Raw genomic sequence first — 17,803 nt, 5'->3', positions numbered from 1 at the left:
TTCATGAATGGCCTTCATGGAGTCTAGGAGTTCCTTGAAACTTGGTGTTTTTGAGGAGTTTTCTGGAGAAAGAGATTCTCATAGGGATCGGTATCACTTCAAAATGTTGAAAACCACTGCTGTAGAACTTTATGTAAACTACACTAGAATTGACTTTAAAGTTATAATTAATAATATTTTTGATTCTTGGAGATTGACACTATATAATAATTTCCACTCAGAAATTATAATACGAAGATTAAACTTCACCCCTCGTCATCCCCCTCTCTCTGCTCATCCCCCACCTTCCACCCTGATATTTTAACGTCCTGAATTACTTGGGCTTTACAGTTTTATACTCTTTGCTAGATATATTTATGCTTTGAACCAAGTGTGCTTAATGCAAATGTTTTTAATCCTCTGTGAAACTTTTATAGATAATTCTTTGCATTTCAGATAAAAACAACTTATAGACATATAAGGTGAATATCACTTAGGTGGAAAGAGCATGTATCAATGAAATAACAATTTGAATTGAGCAAATATAAATCTATGTAGATTAATACATATTCTCAGAATTACATAGCAGATTATAATTCAGTCAAGAAGTAGGTGTCTTTTGATGCCTATGAACATTTATGAATTGTGTAAGAACTCTGAGATTAAATTTTTAGCCATAGTATTAAGTTTGGGATCATATTATCATTTTATATTAACATATAAGTACAACAATTATATCCAATAAAACTTCCATCTAACTTGGCTTTAATTTGTTTTAGACTGTGACATACACACTGTAATTCTTCTCTCCATTTTGGATTCCTATCATTGACAGCCATCCTGTGTGTCATTTGACATCCAGGAAAGATAGTTTTTCACTCCAGACATTGGATGTGTTAGTCAATTTGGGTACAACTTACATTGATCTCTTTTGATCACATCAAAAATTTAATTTTAACTAATTTTATGAATAAATGCACCTTGAAATTTAGAAAAGAAAGTTATGTGCTTAGATATAAGAACATAAACACTAGGTATAATTTTAAAAGAGCATAATATTGTTGAGAGTTATTGGGTTTATAACATGCAACAGAAAAATGATCATTGAACATATTTCATAGAAAATTGCTAATAATATTTTCTTCTTCTCCCCAAGGTTAGAAAAGACAGCAAGTTCAAAAAAGGAGAGGGAAAGAAAGAAAGAGAAATAGAGAGAGAGGAATGTAAGAAAGGAGGGAGGGAGGGAGGGAAGGAAGAAAGGAGAGAGGGAGGGAGGAAAATGGTAAGAAAATATGCCACTGTGCCATAGTCTAATATCCTGGCTTGCAGAGAAGACTAGAATATAGCAAAACTTAGAGCTTTAAAATCTTTGAAGACTAGTCAGTGTTATGTGTATATATATATATACATATATATATATATGCTTTCAATGAATCATACATAATCTAATTATCTTGCCTAAAATTTTCATTAAACTCATGAATTTTGTGAAACAATTTGAAAGCATTGGAGATCTCCAGCCTCTCTTGTATTAGCATGTATAATAATCCAGGCTGGAGATTTTCATCTTAACTCGTCTTGTCACCATCCTGCATCAAGTACACCTGCATGTACTTGAGTGAGGTTTCACATTGACCACAAAGAGAAATCATTTCTTCGAAGAAATCTCTACAATAGTGCAGTTGTCCCAAAAACTTTCCAGGAAGGGTGATGACTTCAATTGCTGGTTTTCTGCTTTAGCCTTTTCAATGCAAAGATACTTAATCAGGTCCTTCTACTTGATCTCCTTTAGTGAAGTTTGTTTTGCATATTTCTGGAGGCCTTATGTGAAGTTGTTAAAATCATGGTGTCAGAGAGGCAAGATTGAATCACCCTGTATTAAATTCTTGATATTAAATTTAAGTGGGCTAGAGGTAGGGGGACCTGCTTTTTTTCTCAGTATCTTTTTTTGGTTTATTAATTTGTCATGGCTCTCCTCCTACTTCAGTTTTATCCTTCTAAGAGAAGCTATCAAAACACTGATGGGTCCGGGCATGGTGGCTCACACTTGTAATTCCAGCACTTTGGGAGGCCAAGGTGGGTGGATCACCTGAGTTCAGGAGTTCGAGACCAGCCTGGCCAATATGGCAAACCCCGTTTCTACTAAAAATACAAAAATTAGCTGGGTGTGGTGGTGCGCGCCTGTAGTCCCAGCTACTCAGGAGGCTGAAGCAGGAGAATCGCTTAAACTCAGGAGGCGGAGGTTGCAGTGAGCCAAGATCGTGCCACTGCACTCCAGCCTGGGTGAGAGAGGGAGAGTTCATCTCAAAAAAAAAAAGAAAGAAAGAAAAGAAAACAAAGCACAATGATGGGCGGACCAGTCCTATAATAGTTTTCTTTTGTTTGGCCTGTGATTTTTTTTTTTTTTTTTTTTTTTGACGGAGTTTTGCTCTTGTCACCCAGGCTGAAGTGCAGTGGCATGATGTGGGCTCACTGCAACCTCCGCCTCCCAGGTTCAAGCAATTCTCCTGCCTCGGCCTCCCAAGTAGCTGGGATTACAGGCGCCTGCCACCATGCCTGGCTAATTTTTGTAGTTTTAGTAGAAACAGGGTTCCACCATTTTGGCCAGGCTGGTCTCGAACTCCTGACCTCAAGTGATCCACCCGCCTTGGCCTCCCAAAGTGCTGGGATTTACAGGCGTGAGCCACCGCACCCAAGCCTGGCTTGTAATTTAAAGAGTGAAATATCAGATTTTAAACATAGAACAAGAACACTGTTAGGGTCAGCTTCTCCAAAATCTAAAATTTTCATCATTTCATCTGAAATTTTCATCACCAAACAGAGTTGTGTTTGGTGGGAGAGAAGCTTTGTTTAAAATCACTTTATCAGATTATTTTCCACCATAGAGGGGACATTCTAGGCTGGTGAGAAGGGGTAGAGGCAGTTTTAGAAGGCAAGTCCAGGGCAAACTTAGGACTGAGTTCTTAGCAACACACGAATGTATTGAATTTGTTCAGAGGAACTTCTGGACATTAAACATACTAAATATACCTTAAAAGAGACAAAGTTTATCAGGGTTTGACTCATCTTTGTCAAAATTAGCTAAAATTGGTCATGTACTGTATAGTAAAGCTTTTACCTATTCTAGTCAGTGCTGCCCAATAGAAGTTTCTACAATAATAGAAACATTTTCTATCTGTGCTATCCAGTAAGGCAGTCACCAGCCACATGTGGGTATTGAGCACTTGAAATGCAGCTGGCAAGACTGAGGAACTAAATGTTTGGCTTTTTATTAAATGTTAAATAATTTAAATTTAAATAGACAAATGTGGCTAGTGGCTATTTTGTTAAATGGTAACATAGCTCTACCAAATCCTATATGATACAGATTAGAATGAAATGAACAAAGAAAGGTCTTTGCACTCCTTGTGCTGGGAAGTACTGTCTTGGTCATCATAGCAGGGGGTCATACCTTTAGAAAGTTTTTGTGAAGCTGGATCTCCTTTATTTTGAGGCTAGAAGTGACAAAATAGGCTCCTTTAGGAACAACCAGTCCCATCTATGCTTAGATTTGCTTTCTTTCTTCCCACTGTATCATTTTGCTTTTATATATCGGTTTTGCATCATATATCGGTTTGCTTTTAATTCCTTATTTTTTCTTTGATTTTCAGATCTTTGACCATCAGTCTGTGACCTGCCCCTTCTCTTTACGTAAGTAAAAGTGATTTCTTTACCTTTTAAAAAAAAGTGTCAGATTTAGGAAATTGTGGTCTTCATTGGCATATTTCCTAGTTGACTTTGTTGTGGTTTCTAGTGCTTCTGTAGTGTGTATTAGTTTCTTTTGCATTTGGAGTGTATGCTGTTGGTGGTAATACTAAGTTGCTATCCATGAGGGTGCAGAAAATACCAGTGGCCCAGATACTGTACTTCTATAAAGGCTGCCCTTTACTTGGCTGCAGCTGCTGTTTGCAAAAGTCACTGCTCTTTTAAAGTATAGCTTACATTATTCAGCCAAATACCAGCAACAGTTGGGCTTTTGCTCCCCTGTCAATCATTGAGCAATTATGTATTCTTCAGTTATGTACCCATCCCTAGGTCCAATAGTTTTTAATTTTAACTTCTAGATCAGAGCTTTCATTTATTGACAAAATTTCTAATATCCCTTTACTAAGAAGTACAAGACTGTAAAGTAAATAGACTAAACTTTTGTGCAAAATTATGAAGTCTACAGGGGAAAAAAAGAAATCCCAGTTTCACGTGTGCCAGAAGGTTTATAAAGGTACCACTCTTTTTTAGAAAAGATGGAAAGGCATTTGGGGGAAAAAAACACACGATTTTATATGTAAAAAAGAGAACGTTAATTATTTAAAATCCAAACCAGGCTGCACTGAATGGGTTTAAATAAAGTTTATTTTGAACTGCTTGAAAGAGATTCTAGGCCAATGAACCCAAATAATCAAAGTCACTTATAAAAGACACCACCCAAAAGATCCTTCAGGTAGTGATAGTCACCTAATGTGATAAATAATTATCGGTATCCTCTGGCTGCTTCTCACTCTCTGGTGAGCTCTGTTCCTTATTCACAACATTATATCTTGCTTCACTGACTCCTCACTCCAAGGTATTTCTTGTATTATAATCATTTGCACAGAATGGAGGTTCCCATGGCTATTTTGTTTATGCATGCCTTCCACTAACATTCCTAGAAGATAGTGGCAAATATATTTAGGGAGGCAGAATCCTCCAAAGGATGCTAAGGCTAAAGTGTAACGTGACAGTTTATTTGACAGAGAAAGGAGATTGATTAAACTCCCCAAAGACTGGAGCTGTGTGTAATGCATTTATACAACAGGGGTGGGTCCTACCTGTCCCTGACAAGTCTTGTTATTCTCTATTTCAGTGTTGATAGAGTGGGTCTGTAAATGCTTTGGAGGATGTCAATATGCATGCTTATGGTTACCACTTTATATCTGCACAGCCCTCCCCTCAGTTACCTAGCACTGCATATTTCTAGTCCTCTGACTGGCAAATCATTTTTGTTACAGTTCTTTTGTGTAAAAACAGTTCACATAATAGCTCTGTGTTAGACAAGGCATTAATCCTCACATCACCGGGATGAGTCAGCACAGTGCACTCCTGCCCGCACGGCTCAGCTATTGTGACGTCAGTGCTATAGGGCGAGCCTCAGACACAGGCAGTACAGGGGACCTGTGTCACCAATTAGGAATCAAGGGGGAGACTTTTGAGATAAAAAGTGTAGTTGAAAGGCTGTCTCTGGCTCATAGGAAAATGCAAATCTGATTCTATGCTACATCAGCCATCAGTTGCATAGCTTCTAGAGATACCCTATTTTTTAACCACACATAAGGCTGGGGGAGTGACCTATAATGAGCAGATAATCCGTTCATATACCCATGAAGTTGTGCCATCCCTGGGCCAGGCTTCATGTTTGCTTGGCTTGTTCCAAATCTTGAAGCTGCCCTCATATCAGCAGGGTGACCGGGCTTATGACAGTCCTACTGTCCTCAAGTATCCCGTAGACACAGTTGATGGTTGATGGCTCCAGAGTGGTGCCCCAGAGGCTCGACAAAAGGAAAAGAAATGTCCAATGTCCCTTGAGAACAGATCAGAACATTATCTCCCCAGTGCTTTGACTCCAAGTGCCTCTTCAATGGCCTCCTCTAAACAGGTACAGAATTCTGCTTGTTCGATCTTCTCTTAGCAGTGCATTTAGTCCAGTATCACAATCTGTATTTGACCTGGATTTCAATAGGAACTGAAGAGCTCTCAGATGTTCCCCCAAGAATTTCCCATTCCATTACTGTTTAGCAGAAACAGAGAGGAACCCTCCATAATCTGCCATGCTACCTTGAAGCAGTTAGCACAGACTTACCTTATTTGGGAAACTTGGTTCTTGCAAGTTAGGTCTCTCTACAATTCAGATTCAGATTTATTCTCAGGAAAATATCTTTCAGTATTGAATATTAAGTCTTGAAAAGGGTGTTAATTTACAGCCTTAGTGGCAGTCTCTGTTAAAAAGACCTTCCTCCATCACAGAATTTATCCCTCACTCTCACTGTCACCCCAGCCAGTCACCAGCCCCTGCCATACCCATCAGAAAGTGCCTTACTGCTGGGATCTTCTGCCTTCATTAGATTGCTAATGGGCTCCTACTATGCTTATAAAAGCTAACACTACTACTTGGCTTCGTTTTGATTAATTATCATGTACAGCTCTTTATTTAGTTTTCATTCAACAAACATTTATGGAAAGCTAGTCACTGTGCTTGGTTCTGGAAACTCCGGGATAAATAAGAAATGCTTTCTTTTGTTAGAAATCTCAGTCTGATAGGGGAGATACATAAGTGAATAAAGACTATAGCATATAATAGGCACTGAAATGCAGGTATATACAAGACGTAGTAAGAGGAATGAAGGAGGAGTGCCCACTTGCATGTGGTAAGGTGACCAGGCTGGGTCTTAAAGTCAGAAGAGTACATTGCAGTTTACCAGGTAGATATGAAAGAGCAGAAAGAAAAGGGGATCATAATCAAGAAAAATGTAAGAGCATTTACAAAATCAGGAGGCGTTAAGTAGCAGCGAGATTCAGAGGAGTGAATAGTTCAGTGTGATTGAAACATGGTGGTTGAAAGAGTAGTATGAGATTGGGCTGGAAAGCAGGCCGGGGACCTTGCCTGCCATACGGAGGACCTTGTATGCCGTGCAGAGGAGTTTGGACTTGATCCTGCAGGCTTAAGGAGGCTTTGAAGAATTGTAAGCAAATGTATGTTTTAGAAAGAGCACTTGGTGAAAGTGGAGAGGCTGGCTCAGAACAGGGAGACCAGGTCAAAGGTAAAAGCCAAAGGCCTGAACTGTGCAGTAGGGGTAGGATGGAGGGAGAGGCTATTTGGTAGTGTTGAAATAGACATTAACCTTTGTGTAATTCCAGCATATCTTGGCCTATTGCATAATCTTTGCCTTCTGGGAGAAAGGCTGAAACATTGTGTGGAGTCAAATTTCAGACCAAAATACATCCTTATGGGATCTTCAGCAAAGACCTCAATTTGAATATGACCTCACTTTGAGCTACTGCCCCCTGGTCACCAGGCTCGTGTGCCTCCTACTGCCTATAGTGGGTGTGAGGGAGGAGCAGGCAGATAAGGAGAAGACATTCCCAGTGTCCTGCTTGTCTCTTCTTTCACCTGAAAATGAAACAGTTTCTAAATAATGCCCCCCTAAAGTCAATCAATGCCCCAATTTCCTATCATTTTCTCATTGCTCCCTTTTTCTAAGCAAAATTTCCAAACCATTGAACTGAATTGCAACTTATGCACAGCCGGGTGTTGAAACAATTCAGTGTATTCATTCCTTCTCTCTGAATTAGAGTTCACCATAAGTGTGCTTTTCTCTTGTTCACTTTGGGCTGCCAGGACAATTTAAAGGAAATTTTCAACAGCTTATGTTTCATGTACTATGTTCTCTTTTGCAAATGGGAGGATCTGCGTGGGTGTGTTTAAGCCTTCTCTATATTGCTTTCTGGAGAAAGGTTTGGGAAGATGAACAAGACGAGGAGTAGGGACCTATTGAAAGCCCAGGTCCCCCAGTGACCTGAGTGCAGAACGTAGGCTGGTGATCAGATGGTCAATTATGTGTTTGTCAAAACACAGTGGGCTGCATTCCAGGCTGCCAGCTTTGGAAGCCCAGCTTCTGCCAACCAAATGTCATCTGGGAACATGCAACACTGGGCACTGTGAAGGAGTTTGAAATAGACCATGCCACAGCCAACCTACTGCCAGTCTTATAGCACCAATATGGCATGCACAGCCGGGCCCCATGTTTCAGAGCTCAGGAATTCACTGTACTAAATTCAAGAGGTCAGATGGGTTCATGTTTTCAAAGCCTATGTTCTTTGCTTTGAACACTGTGACTTGCTCCTCAGCAATTTCCAAGGGATTTTTCCAGTCACATCTCTGTGGAAACCACTCTTTTTGTGATGGTTATAAGATACTTGTAAATGTCCCAGAGGATAGGAAAAAAAAAATCAACTTGCTCTGACAATGACTATGATTTCGACAGAGGGATTCCAACTCTTAGGAAATTACATTAAAGGTGCATAGCTTTTAAAATATCAGGAACCACCTTGGCAACTTATAAAAAGCAGAAGGGCTTTGCCTATTTTATAAAGTGATTTGCATATACCTGCATAAATAATGTCCCCACCTGTACTTTTATGCATTTAGGTTGAATAAATTAAATTTTGTGATCTTTAAAATATTCACTGTCTTTCATTGCTCAGACACCATTTTCAGGACCCTTCCTCCTCAGTTCTTTTCCTAGTGATAAGAGTGGCTATTTTTTTTTCAATCTTTTGACTCATTCAGAGAATCAAAACACTCTGAACACCAATCGACTATAGCCAGGAATATTACCTCCCTCTGGTTGCATTTCTCTCAGCCTTTCTACCTATCGGATGGTGAGTTCCATGTATTTTTAATAAGAGAAATAAAGTATTACTAAGGTGAAAACACAGCACAAGACAGAATTAAGTTCTATTTACATATATATGTAAGAGAGAGAGAGACTCTGTGTGTGTGTGTGTGTGTGTGTGTGTGTGTGTACACAGACTTGCACTGATACACACCTCAGGGACATGCCCATAGTAACCTTTTCTTTCTTTCACCGCTGCACTGCGACAACCTCTTCAGGAACCATCCAGCTACTAAGCCATTTCCATTGTACCTTGGGCCTTCAAATCAAAGCCTGGTCAGTAGGCCACCCTCCCCCACATTCACGCTTTAAGATATTATTAAAAACATGCTATGTACAAAGAATAATGTTTATTGGATAGTTAAAGCATAAATATAGCATAAGTACATGACCCTTTCTTGCTCTTAAGGAATTTAAAATTCATTTAGGAAAAACAGTTATATTGTTGAGTGTTGTGTATGCATATAAGATAATAAATGACTAAGTTCCAAAAGGAATGATACAGTCCAGGAAGTACCATAGGGTTTCATTCATGAAAGAGCCTTGCAGGCTAGAAAGTTTCATGTAAAACTGATTCAGCTGAGTCTTGAAAACTGGCTAAAATGTAAAAAAGATGAAGAGAAACAGAATCATATTCCAAGCAAAATCATATACCAAAGTGTTGGAATCTTCGAGGGGGCCCATAAATAGCATCACTTTTCCCCACTCGAATTCTAAACCTATTGAAAAATAAGACAAAAGAACTGATAGCTAGGGAACCAAAATTTTTATAAAGGTTGGTTGAAGAGCATAGCTTAGTGTAAAGAGGAAATGGGTTTGCTGACTCTCTTCCCTTCAGTCAAACCTTTCAAAAGCTCTCTCACAGGAAAATGTGGATCTGCATATGAGCAACACTTTCCAGGTCATCACCTCCCGATAGTCTCAGTAGAAAAGGAAGGACAAAGAGGTTAAACTCCTGTGCTTACAAATTTGGATAGATCAGTTCTACCTACCTGAGAAATATAGACCAAGGGCTTTCCCACCAATGGGATACTTTGCCTCCATGGGGAATTATAAGGAATGAGACAAGAGGAAAGCAGTGTTTAGAAAACATCTGGAAACTAGGAGTAGGGAAGAGGCATTCTTACCCACACTGACATCCATAGACTGGAAAACAAGAGGAGGAAGTACTGAGTGAGATGAAAATGGGAACCAGAGCCACATCTGGTCTGAGAGCATATACCTGGGGTAAGAACCAGTAGTCCTACTGGTTATCCAAGATCTAAACTAAGGGCCCCTTTTCAGAGTCTCAAAAGTTACAAGAATCAGAACCTGGGGGAACAGGCAAGAAATGAAGATAATGGACAAAAGCCTAGTTAGGAAAAAAAATACAAAAACTCTAGTTTCTTGTTCAACTAATAATAACAATAAGAAATAACTATTGAGTGCTTGCCTTACTTTAGATACTGGACTAAATTCTTTTAATGGCTATCTGATTTAACCTTCAAAACTACCCTATTAAGTAGATGCTACTATAATCCTAATTGTGCAGATCAGAAAACTGAGATTTAACATGTTTGATTTATTTTATAAGAACATCTAATAAATGGTAGAGATAGAATTTGATTCCAGGACTATGTCTTAAAAACCTCAGCCAAATTTTACTAGACACAAAGTTGAATGTCTACTAAATGCTAAAGGTATATATAATAAAGGAATATTAACATAGTCTCTCTCCTTCTGGAGCTTATAATCTGGGGAATGTAAGACAGATACTAAGCAAATGGTCTCACAATATAACTTGTAATTACAAGTTGTGCTTACCACTATATAATAAAAGTACCATGTGCTCTAAGAGCAAATAAAAGAAGATTTAACTGAGTCTGGAAATTCAGGAGAAGCTTCTCTGAAATAGTAACATTTGAGATGACACCTGAAGGTTAAAAACAAAAAGTAAGGATGGATGGTGGAAGAGGATTCCAGGCAGAGGGAACAGCATGGATGAAGTCCCTGAAGAGAGCTGCACAGAGAGAAAAAGGTGACTAGCAACCCAGGTTGAGGTTGAAGAGATACGTAGGGCCTGATGATAACAGGTCCTTGGTAGGCCATGTTAAGGATTTTTGTGTTTATCCTAAGGACAGTAGAGGAGCAAACTTAAGAAGGACTGTGGCATGATCATTGTTGTTTTTTAAAAGGGTAAACTTTGGGGCATTTATCCCAGAGAGATGGAAACATAACTGTACAACACCTGTACATTATGTTACACCAATGTACATAGCAGCTTTATTTGTAATAGCCCAAAACTGGAAACAACCCACATTTTCTTCAGTGGGTCAATGGTTAAGCAAACTGTTATATCTATACCATGGAATACCTCTCAGCACTAAGCAGAATAAATTATTGATACATACAATAACTAGTTTTAATCACAAGGGTATTACATTGGGTGAAAAAGCTAATCTCAAGATGATGTACTGTTATGATTCTTATTTATATAGCACTCTTGAAATGAAAAAAAATATGTAAGGATTGAGAACATACTTGAGGATGACAAAGTTAGGGAGTTGGGGTAGAAATGGAGGTGAGTGTTGCTATAAAGGATAACGCAAGGGATCTTTTGTGATGGAACTGTCCTGTAGCTTGACTGTGGTAGTATTCATGAGTGTATGCATGTAATAAAATTGCTCAGAACTAAATATACACCCACATACTCATGTGCATATAAAACTGGTGAAACCTGAGTAAGGCAGATGGATTGCACCAATGTTAATTTCCTGATTGTGATATTGTACTATAGTTATATAAAATGTTACCATTTGGGCAAAACTGGGTAAAAAGAATAACAAATCTCTCTGTATTATCTCTTACAACTGCACGTTAATCTAAAATTATCTTGAAATTAAAAATTTAAAAATATATATCAAGGTAGCTTAACTTTGGTAAATAATTTGGAAGGATCAAAAATGGATATGAGGAAACCAGTGAGGGAGCTATTCCAGTAGACCACATAAGAGGCAGACTAGAGTATTGACAGTGGAAATGGGAGGAAATTGATGGAACTGAGAGATAATTCAGAAGTAAAATATTCCTGGACTTTTTCATGGTCGGTTATGTGAAATAAAAGAGAGAAGTGGCAACAATGACTCCTGGTTTGGGGCTTATCAAACTATATGAAGGATAATACCATTCACAGTTACATGAAACACCAAAGGAGGACTGGAGTGGAGAGAAGTTTGTAAGTTGTGTTTTTGAGATGTTGAGTGTGAGGTACTTTTGATAGATACATAGCGTATTGTACAGGTATTTATATACATAAAACTGGAATTCAGAAGTAACATGAAGGCTGGAGACATGAATTCAGGGTAATCGACATATAGTGGTAAATGAATCTGTTGGCATGAATAACATTGCCTAGGAACAGGGTTAGATTGAGAAGAAGGCCTAAACTGAGACTTGAAGAGCTCTTAATATTTAATCCGCTGGTAGAAAAAAATGAGGCCATAAAATAACCTCAGAAGGAGCCACCAAGAAGGTGGCAGGAAAATCAGAAAACATAGGCACAGAAGCCAAGAGAGTGCCTCAAAGGTAGTGGTCAGTGATGTGACGTGTTACTGAGCAATCAAGTAGGTTAAGGACTAACAAATATATATTGCTTATATTAATTTTGAGCTTATTGTTGACCTCAGCAAAAGCTATTTTGTTGAAGTGGTCAAAACAATAACATGTTTGTAATGGGATGAGGAGAGAGTGAGAAGTGAAGAAACAGCAAATGTGGGCCACTCAGAAGTTTTGCTATGAAGGAAAGGAAAATGACTAGTGCAATATCTTGAGGGGGGAAGTGAGGTCAAAAGAAGGTTTGAAAAGCATGGAAACACTAGTATTTTTTGTATTTTCATGGGAAGAATACCGTAGAGAGGAGAGATCCAGTGTGCAGAAGAGAGAAGAGCATAGGATGACTGGCAGTATAAGATTACCGATAAGGCCAGAGAGATGGAATCCTGAGTACAAGTGCAGAGATGGAAGGAGGGACACATCTTCGATTTTTGTAAGAAAGGAGGAGTAAAGGAAAGGAGCAGATGCAAGCCCACGTGTAGATTTGGTACTGAAAGGTTAGGCGGTTTCCCAAGTGATGGGCACTGAGGGGCAAGGTCCTGCTAAGAATAAGCGGGGAAGAGATTTAAGGAAAGTAGAGATTTGAAATCGTTCTTGAGACAAATGGGACAGCAAGTTGACCAGAGAAATACAGTAGGACTCTCCTTGGCAGTGTGGAAGGTGCAGGTGAGTCTGGTGGGTTGATGTTGATACCTATCTGCCCTGTCATGGGATTTTCTCCAGCAGTTTGGAGACCAAGGTGCAAAATCAGAAGAAATGAGTTTGAATTAGGATAGGGTTTCACCTAGCATTTGTGGCATTGGGAGTTTTAGCTTCTTGTTTTGGTTCTAGCTGAGGCCAGTAAGAAAGGGCAGTGAAAGGGCTTAAATTCTCCAAGCATCTGTTGAGTATATTGTATCAGGCACTGTGTTTGGTACAGAAAATACAGAGGTGAGTAAGACACCATCTATGCCTTCAAATAGCTCACAGTCCAGGGTGGTTTGTAGGCTGACATCTGGTCCAAAACACCAGGAACAGGCAATTGAATAACCTTTGCAAGGACCAGGAGACCCATGTCATTCCTTTTCTTTCTTATGCCTGCTCCTTCCCTCTGCCCTGTCCTCACAATACCCAGTTTGTTTTTGTGTTTTGGCTTTTTGTTTTGTTTTGTTTTTTACTTTCTCAAAAATTATCTACTCTCTTGGCCTTATTGCCAAGCCTCTAGTATGCATCATACATATGTGAGAGACAACTTTGATTTCTCCCATTATCTTTTTGCTAAAATATGATGATTTAGAAACAATTAGATCATCTACTTGAGGTGTGGTATTGGTATAGTGTGAATTGTCTCTAAATGTTAAGAGCTGGCATCTGACGCTACAGAAAAGCTATTTATTTAAGAGGGAGGGAGACAGGAGTGTAGACAGGTGAGAGAGGGAACAAGGAAAGAAAGAAGGGAGGGATGGAAAGAAGAGGAATGAAGCGGGCCGGGCACGGGGGCTCACGCCTGTAATCCCAACACTTTGGGAGGCCGAGGCAGGCAGATCACGAGGTCAAGAGTTCGAGACCAGCCTGGCCAACACAGTGAAACTCCATCTCTACTAAAAATACAAAAAATTAGCCGGGCATGGTGGCGGGTGCTTGTAATCCTAGCTACTCGGGAGGATGAGGCAGGAGAATCTCTTGAACCCAGGAGGCAGAGATTGCAGCAAGCCGAGATCGCGCCACTGCACACCAGCTCAGGCAACAGTGTGAGACTCCATCTCAAAAAATAAATAAATAAATAAATATAAATATAAGAAGGGGAAGAAAGCATACTAACTACACAAGATCTTATGTAGCAGCTCATCCTTGTTATTCAAGGGAACTCCCATTTAAAATGAATAAATAATCCTCCATGCCTAATGGTGATCTACACCATCAGCCTCCAAAAACAGCTTCCAGACCTAGAAACGTACCAGGGTACTATAGGTTAATTATAAATTCCAGGTGCTGGTAATGCAAGAGAAGATATGGAGAGGGTCTAAAGGAGGTGGAAGTTTCTAACTTCCAATAGAAGAAAGATCCCTTACTCAGATTTATTTTAAGCATTATAAAATGATAGTTTAGAAAGAGGTGGTGGCCGTGATGGCTTATCTTTATTTGGGCACATTCCATTCTGTGATATTCCCTTTAGGAAATGATGTTAGGGTCATTGGACTAAAAGCTAAATTGCTGATACATCTGGGGTAAAATTTGGCAGCTGTCGAGCGAAACAGCTTTTTTTTAATATTTACTTTTTTCATGATTCTATAATTCACACTTATTGTGAAATATTTAGAAAGTATAGAGTAAAGGGAAAACATCCATAATTCCACTACACAGAACCAACTATTATTAATAATTTTTTAGATCACCTTCTAGTGTCTTCTCTAGATTTTAACATGCCTGAGCATACATTGCATGTATACAGTTGTATCCCATTTTAATTCAATATTATATAATAAATACTTCCTGGTATAATTAAAAACTCTTTATAAATATCACTATAACATCTGAATAATATCACATAAAGCCCCCAGAATTTACCTAACCATGCCCTAGATAAAAATATTTGGGTTATATTCACTACTTGAAATTTTATATTTTAAAATTCTTTAAGGGAACAACTATGATGTACATCTCAAAGTGTCAAACTTGGGGGAAACTTGAGGCAGACATTGATGTCACCCTACTAAGAGAGCTAGTTAGTAATTGCTAATGACCATGAAAATCATATTGGAATTTTTAAGTATTTATTGCAGGTTTTAGGTAAGTTCTTTTTCCCCCAAAATAAAAGTTATAATTTTTAATTCTAAAAAAGTATACATTTAGTTTTGCTTGAATTTGTTTCATTGATAGTATTTATAAAGTGCAAGGTTAAATTCCTTTGAAATCTCACAGCCCAGAGATAATCACTATTAATAACTTAGGAAATATTATATTTCCATGCAGTCCTGTTTACCTTTCTCTTTTTCTTTCTCTGTCTTTCTCTTTCCAAACTGAAAGGAAAAGTTACTTGCTGTTTTGTATTCTACTCTTTTCACTTAACATTGTAATAGTCATTTACCATGTTAATAAATATAGATCTACATTATCTTTTGACAACAACGTTGCACTTCAGTATGTGCATAATTTATTGACTCAATCACTTATTGATGGACAGTTGGGAATTTGGAACTTTCTTCTTACTAAACAATGCCACAATAACTATCTTTATATGCACATGCATATGTACACATGTTTGTACACTTACATGATTATTTCCTTAGGATCAATTAATTATAGTGGAACTGCAAAAGTAAAATGCATTACTAAACTGTCCTCTAGCATTGGTTAATATCTTCACCAACAAAAAAAGAGACTGCCCATTTCTCTGCATCCTCACTAATTCTGTAATTTTCAGTGACAATTTTTGCCATATACATGAATATTTTCATACTGGAGGTATGAGATGCATTTTCCAGGCATAAAACCAAAGCCTGAAAACTTTTTTAAAAATACATGTATTTTAAATTTTATTACATGAAAATAAAAATTACTATGGTAGAAAATCATTTTTTAAACTAGGAAAAATATTTGTGATATATCCCTAATATTTTAAGAATAGCTATAAATCAATGATGAAAGGATGAATAACACAATAAAAAATTGGAAAAGACAAATGAGCCGTCTAACAGGTTTGTTTGCTTAGTCTCATTCTTTACTGCAAAGGCAGTGCTCCCTGAAGTCCTCCAAGGCCACCTCAAGCTCTGCTTCTTATGCACTGATGGCAACACCTACCCTCACCGCCCTTGAGGGGAGCGTTGTGGGAAGCAAAGCACCACCAGAGACCTATGATATTTCTGGGTTGGGAGGTGGTAAGCATTCACCTGGTTACATACATTTATGTTTATTTGGTATCACCAGCCCTCAAAGGGCCAGGCTCACGCACATGAATGTAAAAATTATCATCAGCGCTCTGCCTTAAACTCCAGAATCAGTAAATTATTGGGAAGGGAAAAATACACACTGGCAACATTGCCTGATCCATGTCTCCAGGGCAGGATTGACATTATTCTTCTCCCAGATGTAGATAGAGATTTCTGGATGTTCTCATAAATAAAGTGCTAGAGGCCATGTCATCAACATCCTCCATCTTTCCCCGCTCTCTGATTCCCATGTGTATTACTACATACTTAATGAAATGGAATATTTTTCAGCAACTTCAGGGAAAGTGAAAGACGCTAGAGAATTGGAAATGCCACACTAACAGCATCACCTCCGCCTCTGCCGTGCAAACTGTGATGACAGGGCGTCTTCCCTGTGTTCTGGGACGGGGAGCATCTGGGTTCTGGGAGTGAGTTCCTCGAGTCTTCCCAAGGGTCAGGAGGTGTACAAAGCTGTTCTGGGTGGTAATTGGAGCATTCATTGACCACAGAAGTTCATTTGCAGATGGTAAGGGATGACATGCTCTGGGGCATTTTTCCCCCTCTTTGGCAGAAAATTGTGGACATGAAAGTCTTGTGTATTTTAAATCCTTAGACAGTGTCCAGAAAGGAAGCAAAAGAGAGGCAAACATGTTAGAGTCTAGGAAGTCCCTTCAGGCCAACTACAAGCTAAGGAGAATGGAAGGAACCAGGCCTAGGAAATGGCTTATTCTCTACCTGAACAGTCAAACACCTCTTGAGGTGTGCACATATGGTTATGAGCCAGGCTTTAGTGCTGCCAGCAGTGCCCTTGGAGACCATGCCACTGACTCAGTGTACCTAGGGCTCAGAGTGCCAAATGTCTCATTTTCTTAATGATGCTCCTAGAAAGCTTCACATATTATCCACATGCTTCTGTAACATAGTTTATACTCAGAAGCTGGGGTTCGAGGGAGATTTTAAATGTTATATATACATATATATATATATCTTCCACATACACACATCCTACTTGTTTAAGGAGTCATTCTACTAGGACACTTGCAGAGGCATCTTGTACAAGAAGTCTTTGCAGTGATAAAATTAAGAGTTTTTTTCTTTTATCAGGGTTCTTCTTTTACATGGTCTCTTTGTGTAGTCTCTATATTATTCTTCATTTCTTCTAATGTGTGGGTATTGAGAACAGATCAGGCATGCTCCAGAGAATCATTTCAAGATATTCATCTAAACAGGTCACTTTACCTCTCACACTTCAATAGGCTAAAATGGGTTCTACCTTTAATCCCTGGTAAATTTCTAGGCTTTTTGATACATAAAGAATAATTCTCACCTCTAATTTAAAATTAACCTTGTACTTTGAATGAGAGAACCGTGTGTCTCATGAAAGAACATGAGTGAAAGGTACACCTAAATCTTTTAATAGTAGCCTTCAGCCTAGTCCTTATAAGCTACTCAAGGACACATAAGAAAAGTAATGAAAAGTCTTCAGTCAAAATAATTTTCTGAGATTTTTTTTCTATGCTTTTATCCATCACCACCATGCTTGAATAATCTTCACTGCATTGGTTCTTCACCAGTAGCTTTCACATACTCCTCTACCAGTTTTATAACAGTACCTTTCAGTAAAGGTTAGGAAGAATCCTAACACTGTTAACTTCCTCAGTAAGCATGCACTATCTGTTGACAGGGTGTCTGTAGACTATCTGTTTACTTAAAAAGAACCAATTTCTTCATCATTATATTATCATCAGTCATTAACATTACTCATCTAGAATGGGTACAGAGGCAAGCCACCTCCTAGTAACCTATGTGTATACCACTCCATCCCAAATCTCTGATATACTTAGAAAAAAAGTTTTAGAC

The 17,803-nt window shown here is 38.6% G+C and overlaps 1 protein-coding gene across 49 annotated transcripts in view; it reads left to right on the top strand.

The window, feature by feature from the left end:
* The window catches only part of ZBTB20 (zinc finger and BTB domain containing 20), an 830,436-nt gene that overhangs the window by 641,044 nt on the left and 171,589 nt on the right, over positions 1-17,803 (top strand). For all 49 annotated transcript variants that reach the window (XM_054682140.2, XM_054682141.2, XM_063806117.1 and 46 more), the window contains one exon: positions 3,630-3,669. The gene's annotated coding sequence lies outside the window, so the exon portion shown is untranslated. The remainder of the gene's footprint in view (positions 1-3,629; positions 3,670-17,803) is intronic.

The sequence above is a fragment of the Pan troglodytes genome, chromosome 2 (assembly GCF_028858775.2).
Source record: "Pan troglodytes isolate AG18354 chromosome 2, NHGRI_mPanTro3-v2.0_pri, whole genome shotgun sequence".
Taxonomy (NCBI): Eukaryota; Metazoa; Chordata; class Mammalia; order Primates; family Hominidae; genus Pan; species Pan troglodytes.
The sequence above is the reverse complement of the archived record's forward strand: the minus strand, read 5'-3'. Positions and strand labels throughout refer to the sequence as shown.